This window comes from Passer domesticus, chromosome 6 (assembly GCF_036417665.1).
Source record: "Passer domesticus isolate bPasDom1 chromosome 6, bPasDom1.hap1, whole genome shotgun sequence".
Taxonomy (NCBI): domain Eukaryota; kingdom Metazoa; phylum Chordata; class Aves; order Passeriformes; family Passeridae; genus Passer; species Passer domesticus.
In genome coordinates, this window is record NC_087479.1 from 9,321,134 (window position 1) to 9,346,514 (window position 25,381).

General features: G+C 41.5%; 1 long non-coding RNA gene across 1 annotated transcript; it reads left to right on the plus strand.

Moving 5' to 3' along the window:
• Window positions 1-23,413: 23,413 nt before the first annotated feature.
• Window positions 23,414-24,753, plus strand: LOC135302055 (uncharacterized). Its single transcript, XR_010363742.1, has 2 exons — window positions 23,414-23,517; window positions 24,571-24,753. It is a non-coding gene; the product is annotated as an uncharacterized LOC135302055 (long non-coding RNA).
• The last annotated feature ends 628 nt before the right edge of the window (window positions 24,754-25,381 follow it).

Here is a 25,381-nt window from a genome sequence, read left to right on the forward strand (position 1 = left end):
TACATTCAGCTTAAAACTACGAGCAGGGATCACCTGTCTATAGCTTCTCCAGCCCTAAGGAGGTTTAAGAACCCCTCTTGGTTAACTCAAGACAGCGGCTGATAAGGACAGGAACTCACTTTACTTAGCCTGTTGTTTTCACAGAGTGCAATGATGCCTGTGACTCCTGCAAGCTTGCCATTCCTTGTTGTTTAGTTCCTTAAAATAACTACTACCTCATCAGATTACCTGCCAGATCCCTTCCTTATCTGGCATAGGGTCTCTTTTGCTCTTCAATTCCCTCTCTCTGAACTGGGAGCTGCCTGCCAGTCTTTCTCACTGATAAAAACATCCTTATCTTTATTGGCATGCCTTGTTTTCCTAGACAAACTGGGGCCTACCTCCCTACAGATAAGTCCATGTCTTGTTTACTGCTTCCCATATATTCCTTTCCTACAAGTGGTCTGGTCATCCTAGCTGGCTCTTCTGTGTCTACCTGGCTTTTGGCAGTGTGGAACAGGGTTTAGCCTTAACATCCTATCCGGCTTTAAATCCTATCAAGGATAATATTCCATCTACAACCACAATATGCCATTAAGCACACAATTACAGGTTGTCTTCTTTGCAAATTAGCAATGCAACACCACGATCTGTGTGTAAATCAGCAACAGATTTATTAGCCACCCACCTTGCCTTAGATTGTAATGACTCTGATCTCATTGTTGGAAGCCCAAAAGCATAAATCACAGATGTCTTGCAGGTTGTGACTTCAGTTTTTCACTGCATTTAGGGGGTGAAACAGATTTATGAATACTTCAGCAAGGCAGATTAAAAGCTGGAATTCACTGGCAGTAAGTGCTGGTCTGTTGTATAAGGCTGTAATGATCATTGGTATTGATTAGGGAGCTGCACAGTATCTGTATCCTTTCCCATGTGTTTTAGCAAAAATATACAATATATCTCTATAAATATACTACAATATCTTTCTCATCGTATTAATAATACATTGGATTCCGAGAATGAACATTTACTGCACTTTACTAGGTAAGTGGCTGCAGATTTTAAGCTTCTCAATTTGACAGTAGGGATGATTGACTCTTGGAAGAAACAACATATGGTTTATTACAGTAAAGCATATCACTGTGGGTTGTTATTGGGAGGAACTTTTCAACCTCTTTAAATTGTATGCTAGAGGAGCAGCTTTGAATCACTCACCCTATTTAAAGAGAAACTGATGTCTGACTTATTATCAGGCATCTGCACACACAATGTCAATCACAAAGTCCACCAGTGAGAAAAGCTTGTTCCTACCCTTGAACTGCTTTAGTATGCCCATTATTTCCTCTAATGTAGTCAAAACATTCTACAGTCCCCACAATCTCGGATTCAAGCAAACACCCCTTCAGAAATAATAGTTTCCTCACCAAAAGTTTCAGCTGTCACCCAGTCAAAGAATCCAGCAAAATCAATGAAAAGTAACAATGAATGACTGCCTTCACAATCAGACCTCAATGTGAGGGACAGACTGCCTGGTGGGGTGGGAACATCAGTCCCTCCAAGTGCAACAAGAGATGTTTCAGGGTCTCTTGCAAGAATGAGGCAGTGGAATGGCTCCAGCTTTCCTCTACCTGAGCAATTCGAGTTCAGCATCACTTCAGCAAGAACAAGCAGCAGTGACTGCAATCCTGTCACACTGTCCCAACATGGCTTCTAAAGGATCTCTGCATTTACCTTGTGTTTCCAACTCTCCCTGGCTCTTGCTAGCCTCTCAGTCCCAGCCTTAGACTTTTATGGTGGCTGGTAGACTGGTGAAGAAAATTATCTTATTGCTGGGAATGTTTTCAAATACTTTTGACCAGAAAGAGATCCCTCAGGGAGAAGGTATGTTTGCTTTGAAGTGTATTATTCTGCACCATGATTCTTTCCCTTCACCATCTCTGAACAAAGAAAAGGGTAGGCATTATGGTGTAGTATGCTGAACACATCTGAAAAATCTTCTCACACTCAGAGAGAAAAAGTTCACCATCACAATCCTAAATGATTAAATTGTGTTCTTCCCAACTGGATATGTGAGATTTTAACTACCCAAGAGATAGAAACCCTAATCCCAGTGAAACTGAAAGGAAGTAGAGTGAGAAGATTAATGACTGTTAATAGTGCTTGTGTGGGCAATCATTCAGCTTTCATTGCTAGAGCTGAATCAACCTTGTGCAGCCATCTTTTGTTGCTAAATCAGTGTAACCTTTTCATGCTATTGCCACCTTCAATGTGTTTGTGACATTTACATAGTGGCTATACCCCATATGCATTTTCTGTTTAATATTCTCTTGTCACAGTGTCACTCAGGGTGTGGGAGGGTGGTGAGGTGATCAGTCACATGCTCACCCGCAGTACTGGGGTGATGAGGACAGTCTGGCAGTATTTTGTACAGCAGTGAAATCCTGGCTGATGCTATCCTGACAGGGGGAAAGGCAACTCTGGGCTTGGACCCCAGTTCTGCAAATTTTTGTCACAGACGCAGAGAACAGGGCTGGTAAAACTCACCCAGTGAATCCCCCTGCCTCAGGGCAGGGATAATTGCACCTCAGTAATTTCTGATAGATGTTTGTCTCATCTACCCTTAAAGACATGCAGTGCTGGAGACTACACAATCTTGTCAGACAATCTCTTGTGTGCCTCACAGTCCTTGCCACTGAAAACATTATATTATCTACTAGACATTTCACAGGGGATGGTTTCTTCCAGTCTTTATCTTTCATTCAGGACATGGGTCAGGGTTGAGAAGTTCACCCCAAAATGTTCATTCCCAAATATTCTATGTGCTCTGCATGCTGTTCTGCTACACCTTGGTGAAGCTGAACACATGCTGTTCATTCTGTGAACTCTCACCTACATTACAGGAAGAGTAACAGCACACACTGTTAGCAGAGCCTCTGGTCTCTTCCAAACATTGCACAAATGAGCCTTGAGTAACTAGAAAAATTAGCAGGCTGGGATTACTTCCACAGTGCCCCTTACTAAGCATGGCAAACCAGGCTCCTCTGCACTCCTCTGTGTCTGGCAGCAGATCCCTTTTCCTCAGGATGGTAGTTCCACCTCACCAAGAGGCTGCAGTTGCTCTGCTGTTTCCTTCCTGCTCTGCACAAACCTTTTCTGCCATGAGTGTGTCTTTGACCTCACATAGTTCTCCCATGTGAAGCTACTGACGGGTCTGCTGAATGTGGTTTAAGTTTTTGGCTGGAGGAAAGCAATGGTGTTACATGGTGGCTCTAATTCCCTCTTGAACTAAGGTTCAGGCTCATGCATGAGTAGAGGGGTAAACCACACTGGGACATGTGAGCACAACTGAGGGGAATTCAGAGGATAACATGCTAAGAGCAGGTCCTTTGCTCAGTATGCAAAATGCTGCAAGCCATGCACAAACACTAAATTGTGCCTGCAGTTGTGGATAATTTAGCCTCTTTATCCTCAGCATGGTGAGGAACACCAGTTTTTCTTGCTGTAAGACATTGTTCCACATTTGTAAGTCAATGACTGTTTGACCCTTCGGTTGTCAGAAGACAGGAAAATAGCCTTGGAAGCTTGACAAGACATAAATACCTTCCTCTTTGTCCAGAATTACTAGGATTATATGCAGGGTTGTGCAGGAAGGATTATCACATGAATGGCTCTGAATTTTGCTGGCTCCATGTGCAATTCTGTCATTTCTCTTCCTGGAATAGAACTGAAATTCTTACAAAAGTGTCAAGAATTTAGAGGTCATAATAAGCAACTGAAAGGTAAAAATCATTTAAAGCCTGCTTCAAAATGCCATGGATGTCATATGACTCCAAAAAATCCTCTTCTATTTTCATTTCCCAGAAGAGGGGAGGGGGGGGGTATTAAATTATGTAAATCAATCACAAATTGCTTAACCTTTCCATGAGTGCACTGTAACTGGGGAGGGTGAAATAAGCCCATTATCAGCAACAGAGCAGCAAGTCCTTTTGGGGAGCTCCAGTGGATTCTGCTTACCCTCTCCAGTGCTGGTGTGGAAATTGCTGTTTGGGAACTGTGCCTTTCTCAGCTCAGCTCTTCCCATCCCAGGGCTGGAGCTGCACAAAACATCCAAAGTGCTCCAAAGACAGCAGTGAGGAAAGCACCATATTCCTAGCATTTTGTCACTGCATTAGTAATAACTGATGACAGACAATAAAATCAAATAAGTACATGTGCAAATGGTAATGGAGGAAAATAAAACTAAATAATGCCTTAGCAGGCCCTGATTACCTTGATCTTGGCTTGCTGTCACACTAGTCTGTCCTCATTGGGAAAAGACATGAAGTTCTACAATCTCTTCAGCAGGAAAGATGTGCATGAAGGGGTTTCCACAGGTAATTATTTACAAATTCCCTGCAACCATGCTGCCTCTGTTGTTTTTATTAACCTAATAAAATATAATATCTGGAGAAAAGCTTGGTGCATATAGCAGTTAAATTTATATGTGTTATTCTAGTATGACAAATATTTTGTTATAGTTTGCTAGCAATTATTCAGAATAACACAAACAGCTTGGTATGATTGTAGCCTTGCGAATTGACATTTGAAATATTTATAAGTACAGCCATCCTGCCATATGGGCCCTCGTTGGAGTTATCAGTCAACGCATCCTACTGCTTCTGCAGCTTCACATTCTTACACTGCCTGCTTCTGCAGCTCCAAGGAGCAGAGCTCTGGGCAGCACGGCGTTCCCTATCCCTCAGCCGCAGCTGTCAGCCCTGACAGAGGGGATGAAGGCTCGTGGAGCGCGTCCCTCGCTGAGGCGTTCTGCAAACACCTGCTTAGCGCTCGCGCCATTCAACGCCACGTGGTGGGAACAGCATAATGGATCCCTCTGGAAGTGAGCTTTAAATGCAAAAAACACCCATCACTGATTGTTCACTTCTGAGTGGTGTTGTTATAGACTGAGGAAATGGAGGGCATCTCTCCTCGGCCTACTGGTTTGCAGAGTATCTCCTCATCATGCAAAATGCATGTGATGGCCCGGCTAGCAAAAGCAGGATATGTCACGGCTTTTTCCCTAAAATGAATCTTTCCTCTCTCACATCCAATAGCTTATGAACAAATAGTGGTATTTACCCTTTCAACAGGGGCTCACCTCTGTGCAAAACTCTTACTGCTCTCAGTGAAATTCCACTCAAAGGGATGATGACAGGGAAAGTCCCGAGCAGAACCAGGCACTAAAACATGCATGCTGCATTCCTTCTTTGACCAATCAGTTGTATGTACAAAATCTTCTGCATCAAAGAATGAGGTGGAAATTCCTCCTGGTTAATTCATTAAAGTCTTGGTTTCAGTCCTGGGAATTTCAATGAAATGCAAGGATCATTGGAAGCTCAGGAGGAGAAAAAAAAGTAAAAAAAAAAAAAATTTGACACACATAAAGTTTCTTGCCATTTATAAATCTTTAAACTTAGCTGAGAGTGATATTTGGTGACTGGTGCATTGTGTGTTTGTGTAGAAAAAGAAATCCCAGAGGCTTCCCAGGCTTGGTGCATCTACAAAAGAGACAAAATGGGCAGGAATTTTTTTTTTTTTTTGCTAACTCTTGGGAATTGCTGCAGCCAAACCAGGTGAACAGCTCAGAGAATTAAGCTCCCAAAAGTATATTTTCTCCTCTGAATGCAAAGGACTTTACCAAGCAACTGGAAATTTCATGTCCTCCTTGTCTGCATGGTGTCCAAAAAAAGCCCAGAAAAAAAAAAGGATCAGTGAAAGAGAGACAACTTCCTAAATGAGACAATGAAAGTAGATGGAAAATGCTTCGTTTGATATCAAATTCTCCTCAAGGTGAAAGGCACAATGAAAGCCTGATCAAAATGTCTTCAGCCAGAGGGAGCAGACCTACCAGGAGCCAGATCTTCTGTCCTTCTCTTTGCTCCCACTTTGCTGGTCATCTTACACTCAACATTCAAAACAGTCTTAGTGAAAAGCCTCCAAAAATTGTCCAAGGGTCCCATTGGACCACAAAGGCCAGGAATATTTGCTTTTCAGAATTCATCTTGAGACAAATACTTCAGAAAAGTTTCTGTTGTTATCTGTGGTTTTGGCCTTTGCCCATATTTTGTTAGATGCTTTTACAATTTCTCCACCTCTAATTAAATACACGCCAAACTGAGGGTAGTGAAAGAAAGCAGAGAGGATCTTGTCTTCAGGGAAACTCTCCAGTGTCTCTGGCTAAGCTACAAATCGGAAGGCCCTGAGCATGTCTCCTGAAATAGAGGAGACAAATGAGAAATATGGGCTTTGTTCAGAATAAAAAGCAGATGAGGCTCAAAGGCACTAAGGCACAAAAGGATTAGGACACAGCACAGCCTTTCATTTGTCATGTGCAGCTCAGCTGGGACCCAAACAACACCTTCAATGCCTCCTGCTCTTTGTCTTAAAGGAAAATCCAGAGACTCCCTCCAATTTATACATAAAATGATGTTGACAGAGAGCCATGTTTGGAGACATAGTGGCTTTTTGTTCCAGATAATTAATCCCCTTGTACAGGCTGACTGTCACCAGAGAAAGGATAAATTGGGCCACGGTGCATCTTCTATCCAGGCAAAAGTGTCCACTACTTAGGACAGGATGCTGGAGGGTTAAGGATAGATGGCATGATGTGACATAAAATGGTGCTGGGTCTGGCTAAGTTTCTTCTGTAAATGGCTCTGCTGTGCTGCTGTAAATCAGAGAGGCTTATTTGAGTTGAGAACTCCTTTTAAAATCCCCCCTTGCTTTCCCAAATGAGTGCACATGTCAGCCTGCCAGCAGCACCAGGGCTCTGCAAACACCAGGGAAACTCCTGGATGGCTCAGACCCTAAGACCGTAATACTGCTCATTCTGCCCAGCTCTTGGACAATAAAGACTTCTGGTGCTCATTTCACTGGCCAGCCAGCAAGTTCTGTTCTGGTTACACAACAGACTGCACAAATCATATTAGTAAAGGAGCATCCCAGGAGGTAATTTTTATAGAAGTGAATCAATCAACAACCTCTAGAAATATTTTAACCTGGTATAAAGCAGCCTTTGCCCTGATGACAAAAAAGCAATTTCTTCCATTTTTATTTGCTGGGGATTGATCCCTTAGTCAGTTATATTTTCATATCATACAACATGTGCAGGCGTTTACAAAGCCTATATTTATTAATTGCTCCCCAGACCATTCAGATAGAAAGGTCTTGATTTTCAACTTGGTTCTCTGCTGCAAGACTGGAGCACTCCCTAAGAAGCAGGTAAAATTCCAGTGATGTGAAAGTGGTGGAAACCAAAGCAGAATTGAGAATCAAGAAGTCTCATTGATCATTGCTCACAGTGATCTTTCAGCTACCTTTATCAAATATTAACAATAATGACTTATTTATACAGCACCAACTGAGAGCTAGGTGCAAGAGGATAGGCATAAGTCCCAGAGAACTAACAAACTAAATAATAAATACGTATCAATCTAGAATAATAAATAATAAATCCCATATTCCAGAGTCACTTCATTTTTTTTTTCTTCAGAGCTGTTTGCCCTCACTTTCTCTGATCAGCAGGAGGGCTTGGTTAAAAAGATCAGATTAGAAATTAATCTCTTTGATGTTTACAAAGGCAATAGGGCTTTCACACCTTTCTAAGTGCAATCCAGCTGCAGGTAAAGAATTCTGCAGCTTGTGGAAGTGCTAATTAAAGCCAGTAATAACATGATTCACCTTCAACCCTGCTCTGAAACGCCCAGTGTTTTTTTTGCCAGAAAGAGTGTTGTCTTTCCAGGGCACTACTTTTGAGGAGCTCTCTTGTTTCAGGGATCTCCAACCATACGGGCGAGAAAGGGAGGAAGCCAAGTTGTTTAAATCAATCCTTGTCACAGGATCCCACTGTTTATTGATATCCTGAAGGTGAAAGGTTAATGCTTTACTGAGGAAACCACTCATCCTCCAAAATACTATTATTGTTTATCTTGCTGAAATCTATTTTTATATTTCCCAAGACATTTTTATTTAATTTCTGTTCCAGGTTGTCTTTACTGTGTTTTCATAGTATCACTGTACAGACTTAATCCTTTTCCAATCTGATACTGCAAGTTGTGATGGAAAATGCCAAGTGTCTGGTATTTTTTGAAATAGAAAGATTAGCAGAAAGAAAAATTATTAACTTGAGGCTACTTGTTTTATCCCAACATGAGTTATCAGGGACTCCAATCAAGCACTGGAGTTGAAAGTAACAGATCAACTAGAATAAACATTTGTCCCCAGCAATAATATGTCTTGTCACTTTAGTAGCTTGGAACATGTTCTCATTTATCCAGCCATTTTCTTGCCAGAGCAATTATAAATGGCCAGTTTGAAACGAGATCTGTTTCCATTGATTTTATTCTCAACCTTTTTCTTTTTTTTTTAAGTCTTTGTACTTTCTGGTTAATAAAAGAGCAAGGAAGGGAAAGGTACATAAATCTGCAGCGTACACAAACAGCATTTCATGTGAACAGCTTGGCCAGTGAAATTCAATGTGAAGAAACTTCGGGTAAAATATTGCCTGCCTAGACTGTAAACAACTACTAACATGCATGATAATACCGGTGACTGGATGTGTTGCCTCATAACAGGACGGTGTCTGTGATGCAGATAGAGAAATAATTCTCATGTTCTCCTTTTCTCAGCATTTAGGATCTTCCTCCCCTCAGGGCTGGCTACTGAAAATAGTTAATAAATTCATGGTCTGATGCAGGTTAGCAAGTACTACATACCTACACTTATTAACCTGGAATTAAAATAATATAATTAAAGGAATCAGAGAACTTGAAGAACATGCTTTCCTTGTTAGGATTGACATAAATCATATACTGTTGAAACCATAGAAAATACCAAGGTCCAACTATAACCACTGAGAAGTTATGGAGAGACTTTCTTTGTATGACCATTTTTATATCATTGTCAGAGCTGAAAAAAATGGCTTCATTTTTCAATGCCTTATGATTTCCCATATATTAAAGTGGAGTCAGCAAATGTTATTCTATTCAACTAGCAAAACTCCTCCTAAATAGAACTGTTCATTTAACATGACAAATTCCTTGTACCCTGAGTGATGTTTCTTCCCCATGGTTTAGACTGAACCCAGGTCCTACTGCTTGACCTTTTCTGTCAGATCTGCCATCCCACCAGGACAGCCAAGAGTGGCTTTACCACAACAAAGTACATTTCCACATTAATTTCCAGAGACCTGCCAGACCTCCTGGCAAAGCCTGAGTTCTCTCCAATGTGTTTTGCCAGGACAGAACTGTCCAGGAAAACCTTCCTCAGAGGTGGCCCTGCCGGCTCCTTCCCTCTGGGAATCACAAGCTCAGCAGTCCTTGGAGACTTTAAATGAGTGGAGAGGGATTAAGAAGTTTGCTCTGTAACATTCTAGGCAGCAGCACCTGGCTCAGAAATAGAAACAGCTACTTTGATCTTCCCCTTAGAAAATAAAACCTTTGTATTTTTATAGGATGCTCAGAATTTGAAAAATTCTTGTCAATTTCAGTAAAGCAAAAAATTTGTGATTGCTGATAAATCTCTTGACTTAGTCTCCAAAACATGGGGTCCAGCCAGAAACTCACAGCTCAGACCTCTTTTCATTCAGCACTTTCTTCTTCCTTAATCTGCCCACTTATGTTCTTTCCTCCTTCCCTTGCTGGGAAAGTCATCCTCTGCATGCAGTACTCACTTTCCTGCACACAGTAAATCCTCACAAAGCAGCCTGCAATATATCCACCATCCAACAGTCACAGCAGGCAAGGATGTCTTCAGTTCAGGTGCAAAATTATGGAAAAGAAGGAAAATAAATTTTATTTGCCAAAGGCAAAATTTTGCCTTCAAGTCACTGGCCCCGAACTGAAGATTTATGGAGGGCAAGAATGAAGTGATATAGTCCTTGAACCAAATCCTGTTGGCCCCCAGGGTCTCGAAGGTGAGGGCCATTTCCTGGACCTCCAAGTTTTTCATTGGATGGCTTTGCTGACAGGCTTAAGCATCCCATGGAAGCCATGCAGGCAGTGGTTCCTTGGACAGCTACTGGCAAGTGCAGCCTTTTATGAGTTGTTCATTAATTTCCACTGCTGAGAGCTGACCATTAGTTCTCCTTTCCTGCAATTTAGCAACTAAACTTTGCCATTCCTATTTGCATCTTCCCAGTGGTTCTCAGACACTTCCCACTGGGGACAATTCTGTTATGCAAGGCTGCTGTGAATGCAACCCCCCCACCCAAGGCAGATCTGGGAAAAACATATGTTAAAATGAGAGATACTTTCCATACCAGCACACTGCAAACCCTCCTGCTGCTCCTTCTTGCTCCCAGAGGCTGTTCCATGTATTTCTCAGCTCAACCAAAGCTCTTTCACCTCTTCTTCCTGCTCATCCTCACATCTGGAGGTGTGCACACACAGCTCCAGGTGTCTTCCCAGAGAGCTGAGTGTCAGTAAGGCCAGGTTTACCATAGGCTGCTGGATTCTCTCCTGGCAGAAATGGTCCTACCAAAACCCACAGAGATCCTTTAAAGGAAGGTAGAAGTTTTACCTTGTTTGAGGCCCAATATTATAGAGCTTGTTTCTTTTGATTCTCATTCAGTGATGTCTCATAGGAAGAAAGAAAATGCCTGCATCATTGATCCTTATTAGACACAAAATTTGCTCTCTGTCCTGAGTGAGGCTTTAATCTGCAAAACACCCATGGCATAGACAAGAAGGCAGAGACCCTGAGCTACATGCTTTGTCTGTGTTTTGGGAATTTCTCATTTAAGCCTTTCCTTATAAAAAATCCCAATAACTTATCACTTCCTCCCTCCACACTGCTGATCTTCCTCATTTACTCCCAAACCTCTCAGTTGCCTCACAACCTACCTCTCAGCATTTCTTTCTGAGAAAGCAGAACATTTTCATTTCCAAATGGCAGCTCCAAATACAGGTTTCCAAATGTTGGATTATTTCAAGAAGGCAAACATGCACACATTTTCTCATTAGAGAACTAAAAAGGGAACGATCAACTCCTAAATGCCACACACAGTTGCTACTCCAATTCAAGCACAGCATGTAATACAAGAGGCTGTGGTAGGCTATAACATTACAAATGACACCCCATTGGTGATGGAGACAAATCAGATTATGTGTGAGTAGGTTATTGATTGTGCTTAGATTTCTTAATCTCTTAAATCAATGAAAGAATAGTAAATAACAGAGACAATGTGTGCTTGGATAGCAAAGCATCTTTTAATATTTAGGTTGTAATGAGCATTTTTTAATGCTCACTAATATCCTAACAGGAAAGATGCTTAGCCAGCTCAAAGTATAGGTTACTATTTATTACCAAGATGCCTCAGTCTAGATTCCCTCTCTGTTTATACTAGACATCAATTCTGATTTACCTCTTGTTGAGTTAATGGAAACATGTTATGCAGTTTTATTAAAGAAAATAAAGTCTTCAATTGACTGCCTTTGAAACAGTACAACAAATTCTGAGGAGATTAGCATAAGGATTAAACATACAGATTTTGTTGCAGGAGTTGTTTTCATGAATACATTCTTAATTGATTGTAGCAAAACAAATAAGCACTTTGGTAATGCATGCTGAGTCTCCAATTCAGCATTATTTTAATTAAGTCTTTTGAATGATGAATTTCAGTAGAGCAGATGTTCTTGAGTATTCAGGTATATAAATACAACCAGTGTCAGCATCTGATAAGCCTACAATTTGAGAGTTTAAGCACATATGAAACTCGGCCAATTGTCAAGAGCTGAAAATGGAAGGAATTTGCTAAACCACTGTTTGCACCTGTTTTGAATTATGATGTTGTTTCCTCCACACTAACCTCGGGGGAAAGAAGGAAAGAGTCTTGTGTGCAGTGCCAGAACATGGGGAAGGAGATGTGTTCACTCTCCATTTGTAGTTTCTCATTAACCAACTGCAGCAGCTTATCTTTAGGAAGAGGGAATTCCAGTATATTTTAAGTACACTTAAAAAATGCCAAACCCTGTGATTTTCAAGTTAAAATTGTGTCTCCTCACAAAAATATATATCTTCTGTATTCCAGTCATTTGTCTTTCAAATAAAATCTGATTCAACAGGGAGTGTCTAATGAATTTAAACATGTTTGATATCACCTTGAGCTTTGAATGAGACAATAAACGTTATTGGTTATCACAGTTTTTGGGTGTGTTCTCATTAAATTTTCATATAGGCTTTTAATCAGTGGATACACTTCTGTGCATGGAGCTCTTGAGCCTTAGCTCCAGGCTGTTCAGAGCCACCACCCTTTTGCTGTGGGAAATATGTTGATAAATGGGCTTGACTTTCTTTGCTAACTTGACATTTTTATTGCACTCTGTCTTTAAAGACATATAGGCAGAAAAACTCTCCCTGTTTGGAGCATGTCCAGGCTTCCATGGAAAATCAGCAGAGTCTCTCAGCTTTATGTAAGAGACTGACGAAATGCAAGGGTGAAAAAGGAAACTCAAAAGATGCAAAGGTCTCCTATGGAATAATATCTGCTTTCAGAGAGCACTTCTCTATTTAGACAACATTTGGGCTCTGACAGTTGCAAGTAAAGATGATTTCAAGTCACCAGTTGATGCAGGCATTTGTGGGACAGAAATATATCTTAGAGCAGAATCAAATAACACTCTGAAAGAGTATGAGGGGGAAAAATCGGGGAGGATGCTGTATTTGAGTCACTGTAGGAAGGCAGGATGTCAGACTGGAGTTGTGATTGGAGTTCAGGCTGAATTGGATGTAATTGTTCACAGGTGTTTGATCTGGCACCTAAGTGTGACACCAGGAATTGCCAGCCTAGGCTAAAGGTCATGAGGAAGAAAATCACCTCAGCTGTCACCAGCACTGCCACATTCAACACCTTGCATTGCCCAGACAAATTTCTGTGAGCCAAACACTTCCCATGAGATATCACAAAGACCTAGTGTGAATTCTGGATACTGAGCCTATTCCCTGCTATTCTGCCCCTCTCTTTGTCCCCTTCAATATCAGAGCCCCAGGTTATATTTAGGAAACCTGATGGTGTGTTTGATCAATAGGAACAGCTCTTCACACATTTCTATGATCCAGAATCCACATTGGCAAGGATTGAGACAAATGTCCTGGTGCATTGGTAAGACAGTTTCCCAGCCTGGACTCTCCCCAGGGCTCATATCTGGCTCAGGCCAAGATAGGGAGACCACGGTTGTCTCTTCCAGTGCACCAAAGTCATTAAACCAAGCCAACCCTACAGCCCCTCAGATTCACAGATTTATACACACCTTCAATATTTCACTAGAAACACTTCAATGCCTGGTTTTATATGTATGTCTTCCTTCAGCATGAATTTCAGTACAAGTTCAGTGTGTGTCTGAAAATCTTTCTTTTCAACATTCAATATTCACCTTCACACCTTTCTTCCTCCTTTTGTCCCTTTCATTCTCATCCTGAGCTTTGCTGCCTCTGGAAGCCAAAGACACCCATCCATCACAGCTTGTTTGACACAAAGGCCATTTGCAGTTTCTCAGCTCCTGGCATGTGGACAAATGTGTTGCAGTAATACCTAACATTTAAATAATGATTCACCATTGAATATTATGAGAAATTGGCTGACAATTTCAAGGTAATGCCCTTCCAAAGATATACAGTATTCATTCTTTACTACCATATAACTGTACATTCACTTGGAGAATCTTAAATAAAGTTTACACTTAGCAATTAATTTAGTGAAATTCTGAGTTAAATTACTTGCTATAAAAATATTTAACATATTACAACTGTCTGTACATGGCCTTCTAAATGAAAGGGAAGTTTAATTATTTTAGAAGAGAAATATAAACAGTGTCAAGATTTAACCGCTGCTCAATTTAATGTAACTTCTGCCTAATTTTACAAATCGTTATTTATACAGTTAACATAAAAAATTAATAAATGACCTTCATAAGATCACTTTTGGTATAGTTAGCAGTGTAGGCAATTATTACAGTAATGTTGCAAAAAACCACAAGGGAAATCTGTAGTTGCTTTCCAAACACAAAAATCATGTAAAGAGGAAGAGAGGAAAAAAGGTACAAAAACGAACTTCATTGAGCCAAGCTTAGTCATGAAGTCAATTTTGCATCTCTCCTCCAAAGAGTGGTGAGAGAACTTGAAAGCGAGGCTTTGAGACAGTGATTTCCAGGATTTTGAGACAGGGATTTGAGACAGGGATTTGCAAGCAGAGAGACAGAAGGTGAAGATTTCTGCCACCTTCCTGCCATCACAAAGAGCAGCTCCAGGATGGAATGAGGGTAGGAACCTGCTCCCAGCCCGACTGCTGCACTTGTGGTGGTGAAGCCTCCTGGGCACTGTGAGTTCTGGCCAAAACCCAGCCCAAGCATTAGTACTACAAAATGTCTTATAATGGGTGGTGGCATGGGAGGAAGCACCAGAGACCATCAAATTTTCTTTCTGTGAAGTTTCCATCAGGAGCCATGTGGCATCCCCAGAGAGGTGCAGACAGTGCACAGGAAGGACTGGGATACAGAAACCATTGCTCTCTATTACTAGATCCCTGTGGTTTCAATGTGGTCCATGGGCTGTTCCTAAGGGTATGAGAAAGCTAATTCAGAACAGCAAGGCTGTAGGTAGCAGACTTGCAAATATTCTGAATATTGCAAATATCTGAATATCCTTTACTGCAGGGATCCAGAAACTGAACATGCAAAGGTAAAAAAAAAATCTTTATTAGAAAAATAAATCTTGCAAGAAAACTTCAAAGACAGCTTACCTGTGTCCAGGGGCTTTATGGGATAGACTGTAAAGGTTTTACCAGACCACTGATAGGGCCAGATACATCCAAACTGTATGGAAGTAAGCTCAGCCCCCTGAAGTTAGTGAGAGGTCCAGCAAGAACATGTCTCCCAAGCTTTGTTCTGATATGCACACTAGGTTTTCAAATAGAGTGCATTTTCAAGTGTTTATTGCTTAAAACCTTGGCTTCTGCTGTCAGAGTGCTATCTTCCCTTTCTTCCTTCCTGCTGACCTTCTCCACCCTGCTGATTTACATCTGGAAGTGTGAGCTGCAATACTAGGAGGCACCTACTGCACAATAATTACTAATTCCTTTCTAGAAAGAAAGGAAGAAGGCAGCAGGACTGAATGCAGATAATATTTCTAATGTTTCCTTGCAGCAGCACATTCAAGTGATCCGATCCCACCCTTATTCCCAACAAATAGAGAAAAATAAGGGGATAAACCTGTTGTACCTCCTTCTGAAGCATGATGTAAAATACAACTTATCAGGAGAGGGTGTTGAGCTACCACAGGGGCTGCTTCAATACCACAGTGCTTCAAAGATGCTTGTTTGTCAGAGCCCTAGGTGGTACTTCTCTGTGTTTGCAGGATGAACCTCAGCCAATAAAACAACTGTGCAGCACTCTTTTTCTCCTTTATTAAAAGGCTTCTGGCAGATCATAGAAAATTATCTCTTCAGATACTGCAGAGGGGTTTTACTGCACTAGACAATATAATAAAATATATTAATTCTTCTGTAAAATTATTTTTTACAGAAAAAAAAGGTATTTTTAAGCAGTCTTTTGGAAGGTCAGCAGGCTGAGTCCCCAGAACATCCCTCAGCAACGTTATATGCAGATTCACCTCCAAGTCATTTTCAAAAGAGGAAAAACTCTCCACACCCTTTAATATAGAAAATATTTAAATTATTTCCTCAGGGAAAAAAAAAAAATCAAGGCTGTTCTTTGGCCTCTACTCTGCAGATCTCTGCTATGTTGACTGTTTTGTTGGCTGAATGATCTGAACAGACTTGCTGAGTTGTCTTAGGAGCCAGAGGACTGGAGAGGGATGGGGAAGGGAAAACAAGAAAAGGGCAAACAGGGAGCTTGAAATCTCATCCTGAATCAATAGATGCTTTACCATTGGTTTTCATAGAGAACAAAAGTGTCAGAAAGAAAGAAAAATCAAGAAGGTTCAAAGTCCAGAAATTTTGCAGTTCTGTATGGAGAAAAACAAATTATTAAAGTTCCTGATTTCCCTCCTTTCTCTCCTTTGCCTGATATTAAGTTCCCAGACCCACTCACCTGCATTGCTTTTCACTTTTTCTCCATTACTGAAGGCAGGGGAGAAAATCAAGTTGCACTTGCAAGTGTGTATTAGTGAGATTCATTGGGCTTTCCTTTATTTTACCAGGAATTCAGGCACATGCTGGGCTGTGCCAGTTAAGATCCAGCCATTACTCTTAATGGCACCTAGCAATGAAATACCAGGATATGATGTCTTTCTCATATGTGTCCATATGAGAAAGAGCATTTCCGTTAGAAAACTACTGTGCAAATCCCAAATCATCAGCAGAAGAAATTTATGCTCCAAAAAAGCCTGTTAGCCTGGAAAACCACAGCTACATGTGGTTGCTCTCTCTATGCAAGCTTATATTTCAGGTCAGAAAGATGCACCATGATTTAGTGAATTGTCTGGTCTCTGGGAAGACCAATATCTCTTTACACTCTAAGTTCAGGAGGGTATTTAATCATTGTAGTTTGTCAGTGCTTTGCATCATGCTATACAATAAACCAGCTTAACATGATATTTTCTTTCCTGCCTCTCACACTTCCCGGCACTACAAAGTCTGACACAAAGCCCTGGATCCAGCATGTTTGTGTGACTTGGAATCCAGCTCAGCTCTGCATTATACAATTAATCTCTCACGTCTCAAATAGCTCAAAGCAGAACCACAGTCCTCTTAACCCCTAAGCCTTGGTGTGTTTCAAATCCAGATCTTGACTAGTGTGCCTAGACTGTGAGTTGGATGGATCACGTATGAGGCACAGTCTGAGAAACCTGGTGGGTGTTGTTAAGGTTATTAGGGGTCCTTCAAATCATTTGAGAGCCAGAGACCATCTGGGTTCATGATATTGAATAAATTCTGCCAAAAAGGTGCCAGCTGGACATACTCGCTTTGAACTATTACTGTAATGATATTTTGTAACTAAGCATCTTATTCTTTTATTAGCTCCAGTAGTGATTTTTATTTTTTTTTTTTGTGCTATTCCACATAGCATTGAGTTTCCATGGCGGGGTTTCAATTGTGAAGAGGCTACGAGGATGGCTTCTGTGAGAAGCTACTGGAAGCTTCTCCCAAATACAATTGAGCCAATGTCCAGCTGCAAGATGGACCCACAGCTGACCAAGGCTGAGCCCATCAGTGATGGTGGTAATGCCACTCAGATAACGTATTTAAAAAGGGGGGGAAAGCTGCACAAAAGCAACTGAGGTCGGAGAGAGGAGTGAGTAAAATCAGCCCTGCAGACCCAAGGTCAGTGCAGAAGGAGGGGGAGAAGATGGTCCAGCACAGAGATTCCCCTGCAGCCCCTGGTGCAGACCAGGCTGAGGCAGCACATAGAGCTCCGGGGTGGAGAAGATATTCACCTGCAGGCCCTCAAGGACTCAGCTCTGGAGCAAGGGAAGGCCCATAGGAGTCTGTGACCTTGTGGGAAGCCTCCACTGGAGCAGGCTCCTGACAGGACCTGTGGCCCCACAGAGAGAGGATCCCACTCCCAGCAGATTTGCTGTCAGACCCTGCGGGGCTCCCCACTGGAGCAGCCTGTTCCTGATGGACTGCACCCTGTGCAAAGCAACCTTTGCAAAGAACTCCCTCTTCTTGGGAAGAACTCACTCAGGAGAAGCTCATGGAGGATTGTGTCCAGTGGGAAGGGCTCACACTGGAGCAGGCGAGGAGTGTGAGAAGACCTCCACTGTCAAGGAAGTAACAACAGGGACAACATGGGATGAACTGACCACAGCCCCTCTTCCCCATCCACTGGGAGAGAGGAAGGAGAAAAATAAGTAGTAAGGTTAAGCCTGGGCAGAAAGAATGGGTGGGGGAAAGTATTTCAAGAATTAGTTTTTATTTCTCACTATCCTACTATGGTTTGATTGATGAAAAATTTATTTTTCCACAAGTTGTGTCTCTTTTGCCCTTGACCTTGTCCTGACCCATAAGCTTTTCATTGTATTTTCTCTCCCCTGTCCAGCTGAGGAGGGGAGTGACAAAGCAGCTTTGGTGGGCACCTGCTGTCCTTCCAGGGCCAATCCACAACGTCTATAATGGAGATGAATACAACCACCAAATTTTAACATGGCCTCAGAAACAGTATCCTGAAACCTTCCAAGATCACTGTTATAGAAGTATCTGATTTTTTGGATGTTAAAAAAATACAGCAATAACAAATTAACCTTCTCTGGCATGGTCTGTTCCTCAGCATTTGTCTTAAATGTGTTATCAAATGCTAATAGCAATGCAGTGTCTGTGTCTGGAGGGTGTGGGTTACAGTCCCATCTGCTTTGGATGTTCATGCCTTGGCTGTCTTGAAGAGAAAGGGATTGAAAGAGCTGACCCCAGTAGTCCCTTACACTTCCATGTGCTTTATTTCAAAGTTCTCTTTAATCTGTGTGTCCTGGAGGAGACATTTGTTCCAGGAGTGTTCTTCCTAAGGACACAACTATTTTCTGCCCAATATTTTCCCTAGTTTGATATTGCTTTTTTTCTTTTTTTTTTCCCCATGAAATCTCCATGTGTGGAAAACCAGATTTTCTGTTTGATCTAGGTGCTTATACTTGCTCCCTCTGCAGCTGACTTGAAGGCTTCAACTTGTGCAAGCTGCTGATAAATTATGACGTAGGCTGGCATTTCTAAGAAGGTAAAAATGTCTGATGTATGAAAACCCACAAGAGAGTGCACAGAGAAGGTCTGTGTGTGTATGTGCCTACTGGCGTGGGAATCATCTTTGTCTGCACATGTAAGTGCAAGGATTTGCAGACAGAAGGAATGCAGGAGCCTTTGGGGTACAACTGTCTTATTCTCATCCTCTGTTGCTACCAGTCTGGCCAAGACTTGAACTCAGGAATAAGAAACGAAGGGTAAGAATAGTGAAGCAACCCCTCTACCACATTAAAATAACTTTGGCCTTAACTTGTCAACGTTGTATAATTTGTATTGCCACATCACCAGCCAAGTCCCAAACAGACCTTCCAAACTATGAGCTCAGCCCACAAATCACACTCATTAGGGTTTCAAATTTTTTCAGAGTACAAAAAAAAGGAACTTTTAAACTTCATTTATGCCCGTGTCTGAAATCACTGCAGTTCAGTCATTGTTCCAAAAGTTCTCAGGCAGACTACAGATGTTGGCACGTTTGTTATCCTAAATGAATCACTAAATGAGGATAAAATCTTTATTAAGCTTATACATCTTGGCTCTAAAGTAGCAGTTCTGTGTGTAAAATCAAGGTCTCAGAAAACAGCAGCAGTTCACTGGCTCCTGCATGATCCAGGTGGAAAGGGTGATCACAATGCAAATAATGTACTTCAGCAATGGCAAAATAAAGAGGAGTCAAAGGAGTTTTAATCTTTAGGAGAGCACATGGCACTATCTCCCCCAGTCAAAAACATTACAAATTCAATGTTTTATTAAATAGGTTTCTGCAGGGGAAGATGCTGCGCTGCTAATTTGGAATGAAATATTAGCACAGTGCAAGCAAGCTTAGTATAAGTTTCCAAATTCACACTTGCCTAGTAGGAAAGGTTACTTAAAGGATGATAAGTCTAAAGACTGATTAGGTGTGTAATCATGGTGTTATTATGCTAATGGTGGATTTGTTTGTTGTCGTGTTATCAACAAAAGATTAAGCAAATCCCTACATGAAAGCTTGAGGTGAAACAGTCGGCTAGAGAAGGGGCTTGGGCAGCAAATCTGCTCATTACCATCACTTCTTTGTGGGGTAATTATTGCTGTACAGGGTGCTTTTCTCTCAGTTCTCACAGGTGGCAAACCCACAGACTTTGCTGAGCAATTTTGGTCCCAGTCGTGTTTCTCCTTGGACTGGCTCCGTTTTCCAAGGCTGGGTATTTTGGTGGGGCCTCAGCAGCTAATCCACTGATGGGGCAGCCAGGAACATCATCTCCTCACACAGAAAGGCATCTTGGAATAAGAAACAGCCGGTGGCTACATAAACTTTTTCTTAATACTTCAAGCCTGAAAGCTCTCCCAAGTGTGGTCCTCTTGTGCTGGATTTGCTTGAGCTGGAGGAACTGATCCTGCCTGGGAGGATCTCTGCTGGGCCATGGGCGTCCTCCCCTGCCAGCGGCGCAGGCCCTGGGCCCAGACCTGAGCCCCCGAAACGGGCCGTGGGAATGAGGTGGGTGGCCAGAGGGTCTCTGCAATGAATTTTCTCTACCATATCAGCATGTGGTCGATAACTCAATCGTGTCTGTGCATCAGTATGCACCGGGCCGGGAGGCAGAAATGCGGTTTGCATTCTGATGCAAATGCCCTGCTCAGGCTCTGGCTGTGTCATGCAAACACCGATGGCTTGTGCCTGTTCCATCCTGATATGATCCACTTGGATTCCTCAGGGGCTTAGATTTTTCCTTTTTTTATTTGAAACCTTCAGCTTTTTTTTCACATGTTCCTTGCAGAATACTTCCTGCAGAGTTCTGGCTGTACACACCTGAGTTGAATATTTCAGTCTAGAATAACTTGTTATGACAGCAATGAGTTTGGGCTGGGGCTTGTTCAGTCACCACTGTGGTTCAGCTAAAGGGCTGAAGGAAGATGTGGACTTTATGGCAGTATAAACTCTCTCAGCTTTCTTGAAGTCCTTACAGTGCCAAATTTTTCAATATCTGAATCTGATCCTCTGTGCTTGCAGTCTAGGCAGCAAAACAGCATCCCACATGACAGTGTTTGGAGTTGGTCATAGATATTTAAGAGTCATGTCATTTTAATGGAGTTTTCCTTTAGGAATACTTCACTATTTCATTCTGGGGAAACACCAACAAAAATTTGGTTTAATTTTAATTTTTCAATGTAGGCATATTTTAGAAAATTTGAGGTCTTCATTATAAAATTTATTTCAATTTCAAAGTGTTTTCTATTTTTCTTTGCAAAAATATCTTGGTCTATAATTTTTTTTCCTAGCAGAAGAGAACCTAAAGAACTTGTGAAACAAATACCAAGTGATGGAAATACCAAAATTGCACCTGGCCCTTGACAGAATTCTAGCTCAATACATACCAAAGACCTCATTTGTTTATCATGATACGAAAGAGAAACAGATCTATGTAGAGATCACAAATGCTGAAATAATCATGAAGCCAATTATGATACCTCAGTGGGACCTAAATATTTCTAACATTAAGCATGTTATTTAAAGGCTTTGCAGACTAGGCAAATTGAGTAAGTTGATGGATATCTCCAAGCTGTAAATAAAGTAATAACATACTGTAAAGTGTGAAGACATCTCTGAGACCCACTGAAACCTGTGAGTTATCACTGGAGCAGTAGTGCCAACCACAGTATGTTTTGTTTTTCCTTGTCAATAACAGTAGTAACTTGAGGGTCTCACAGATTAGTGAACACTGTATTGACCAAAAATGGAATTTAGCCCAGAATTATCTATAGTGCTTAATTTCCAGTCTTTTTCCTGTTCACATCTGCATTCTAATTATGAGGTTCTTGTCAGCCCAAGCTGGAAAACATTTTGGGCATGGTTTGCGTAGATTTAATGCAAAATCAGCCATCAGTTTTGCCCCCTATAGGAGTACTAGATATGCAGGGGTCAACTCTGGCTGCCAGACTTGGAAGGTGGACAGGAAGATTGCAAAGGTTGGCTTTGCCACCAGGGCAAGCCAGTCCCAGACCTCTGGGGAAAATTTGAAGAACAGTGCCAAGTGCAATGTGGCTTTTAGTCATCATAATTGTATTTATAAAGCTACCAGGCCACCTGCTCAAGTGCTTGAGCTGCTGCTCAGCCGATTAAAGCACAGTAGCCAGGTCATAAAATATGTATTAGAAGAACCAGACAACGTGTTAACTCGTGGCAGGGAGAGGGAGCAAACACAAACACAAAACCTGGAGATTGCCCCAAATGCGGCCTCGTTGCTGTTTTAGGCCGGGAGATGCCAAATGAAAGGGTAAGCTGGGGCTGTGGGTGAGCAGAGCTCTCAGATGGTGTCTGCCAGGAGCAGCAGCCCTGGGGCACTGCTCCAGGGCTCTCCTTGAGCAGCAGCTTTGGCCGCTGGTGTTCTGCAGGTGACTTGCTGTGAAAGGTCTCCTGACACCCCCACCACAAACAGGCTTGCAGGATATATGTGCTGCTCTGCCTCAAAATGGTAACATCTGATCGTTCTCCCCAGTCACCATAGTTACCTTTTCATCTGAAGGAAGGAAATTGTGCTGCGCAGGGCTTTTTTGTCTGTGGTTGTTTTGTTTTGTTTTGGTTTTTTTTTTTTTTCAAAGGAAACTCAGTCAAGATGAAGCACTGATTCAGTTCTGAATCAAACACATCTTACCCGTGCTTCATTAACAGTTTTTCTTTGTATATTTAAGTAACTGAAAACTTGAACAGTTACTGAAGTACAGTGAAGTCTGGGTGTGTTTTTGGTAGTTGCCTTTAGTGCAGGGACAGTTGTTCACCGACCTTTTCCTGAGTAACTAAATTACTGTTTTACCAGAAAACAGTATCTTAATATTCCCAGATCAACGGTCAGAGACAGCCTTTTGCAGACAGAGCACTGGCCTTACGCTTGATTTATTGCAAATATTGGCTAATATAAAAAATCTGAAAATAAATTTTAAAAACTGTTAGAACACAAAAAAAACCCACAAGTAAACATAAATAAAAACATTTAAATGATTAGGTGCTCTGGGTTTCTTACTTGCTGGGAGGACTCATTCTGAAAAAAAATAGAATTCTTTTAAGGGAGTAGCTCTGCTCTGCTTTTGAAGCAGGTGAGAATATTGTGAAGGGAAGGGAGAATTAAATATAATTAGGAAAGTTCATTATTCATGGTAATAAATGGGAATCTTCCTGTTCAAAAAGAAATACTTAACATTCATGTAAAGGAAAGGAAATTATAGGAATGACAGAGCTTATCACAGAAAAGATGAAAAATATGCTATAAAAGTAACTCTTATATGGAAGAGGATTGCTCTTGGAAAGAGTGAGTGACTCAGTAAGCCAGTCTCTGGCATTGTCCTATGTCCTTTGCTTTGGCAAACCCGGCAAGAGCCACCAGGACATTTCTCTTACATCAGGACTCCTCTGGAAGCAGAAGGATGAAACCAGACCCTCTGTCCCCATACCATACCTGTCTCCCTCTGGGATGAGGGAATGAGGGGATGTAAAAGCATCAAATCTGGGCTGGCAACATAATCCCTGGGATCCAGCTGAGCCTGGCATCATTTACAGTGCCCCTGAGGCTTCTCTCATACATGTGACCAACTCCCTCAAAACCTTGTTTGTCACCTTTGTTTCAAGCATTTCTGTGTTATGCCACTAAACCAGCCCCAGGAAAAGGCATGTTCTCTTGGGGGGTAGGGGGAATGATTAGCATTTTCCATAAGAGAAAATGAAAACATTTTGGCTTTCTACTCAGCAGCATTTTGTTCTATGGCAGTACCCCAGGCTTGCCAAGGAGGCCACAAGGAAGAGATCACAAAATTCAGTGCAGTAGCAGCTGAACCTCACTCCAGCTGAGGTGAGCCCTCCTTACACCTCCAGCCAGCTGTTCCATCCTTACAAACCAAGGCATTTGGCCCCCACACTTAGAAAACAAATGGTGAAGTTTTGGTCTGGTTTGGAGTAGCTCCTGAGGAGGCAGGGTCACATCAAGCATCTTGAACCAGAACAGTTTGTTCCTAAGACCATCTGCAGGAGCTAGATGAAGGGAGGTATTGGACTGATAATTCACCAGCCTGGAGAAATGTGATATTTGGGCATCTGTAAGAGTTTCCTACATGCTAGTATAGAGGCCTTCCTCCTCATCCTGGTTTAGTGGACCTGGTCCTGATATATATACATACACATATATATATATACACATACGCATATATATATGGTGTCCCATTTGAAATTTATCAGAAGTTTCTTGAAATGCAAATATTTATTCTTTAAATATCTCCTTGCCTCTTTTTTTTTCTAAAATCATTGTCCTGAAACAGGCCAAGGCTTCCCAGTAGAGGTGATCTGTTCTTGAACTTGGAGCTTTCATGCAAGCATTTATTGTAAACCTGAAACCATTTGATATAAATTACTGCCAGCTCTGAGCTGGTCCATTTGTGGCAGGGACATTGACAGTGCACACCCAGATCATGCACGTGGTCATTCTGCCAGACATCTGTGATTTATGGTTCCAGGAAAAATCATCCCCTCTCCCTGTAACTGAATAATGTGCTCCCAGGTCAAAAGTTAGATACCTAACCCTTACACTCCAAATTCTAGGGAATACAAACAGTGGTGGTGCTTCTGCCATATACCATCTTGCTTTTTTGTAACATCATGTTAGGAGGTGGAATTGAAATGCTCAGGCGGTTTGCCTACCTTTCTGTTAATAATAATAGGAAAGCAAAACAAAAGAGAAAAATTAACCTTATTTTACCAAAACAGGGTAGGAATAATATGTGGTTTCACAATTCTGGCTTTTTATTTACATGGTTATCTCATGCATTTCATTGTTGAAAGCTGTTTTGTATTTTGCCATTTTTTGTTGATAACTATCATTTTCATATTAAAGGCCCTTTTTCTCTGACAGGTTACTTTTCCCAAGCCAGCTGCAGAACCATCAATGTACTGGTTAATGGGCGAGATATCCGGCCCCTCAAAAATGCAGACTGATTTGGATCTTGCCCTGGCAGAAGAGAAAATAAATCCCAAACCTGTAGAAATTCTTCTGAGTCTCTTCCACTATCACAAATAAAGAACCACTGGAGGAACATTCATGTATATGCACATCTGTTCACTCACATGCTTTATTATGCACAATACAAATAACTAGGGAAAAAAAAATCTATTACTCAAGATATTTTTTTTCTGTTAAATTGTAGCTGGAATGTATTGCAGCATTTTGATTTGCAGTATGATAGGCAGAGTATAGAATCATGTTGCATGTAGAGTTGAATTCAAACCAGAGGTTTTTTCCACTGGATATTATAATCAGAATTGCAAGAGTGAAATTGTGGAACTTTTTGCCCAAAGAGACTGTGACACCTCAGTCTGTTGAGGCTTTCAAGACCTATTTGGACCAAACAACCTGGTCTGATCTCTGAGCTGACTGATTTAAGTGTGATGTAGGATTGGACTCCTTTCCAATCTGGATTATTCTACAATCTCATTACATTAGATATCTGAAAAGATATCTCAAAGAAAGTGCAGAGACTGGATAACAAAGGAGGCAGAGCTGGAAAACCAGCTGTCTAGAAGACTGTTTAAATCCTGTTTTAAATAGGAAGGGATTCAATTCATCATGACAACCAGGTGGCACTAATGCCCAGTGGTGCCACTTACTGCTTACAGTTGGCTAGGAAGTTGTTTGCAGAAATGTTCTTGTAAATAACAGGAAAATT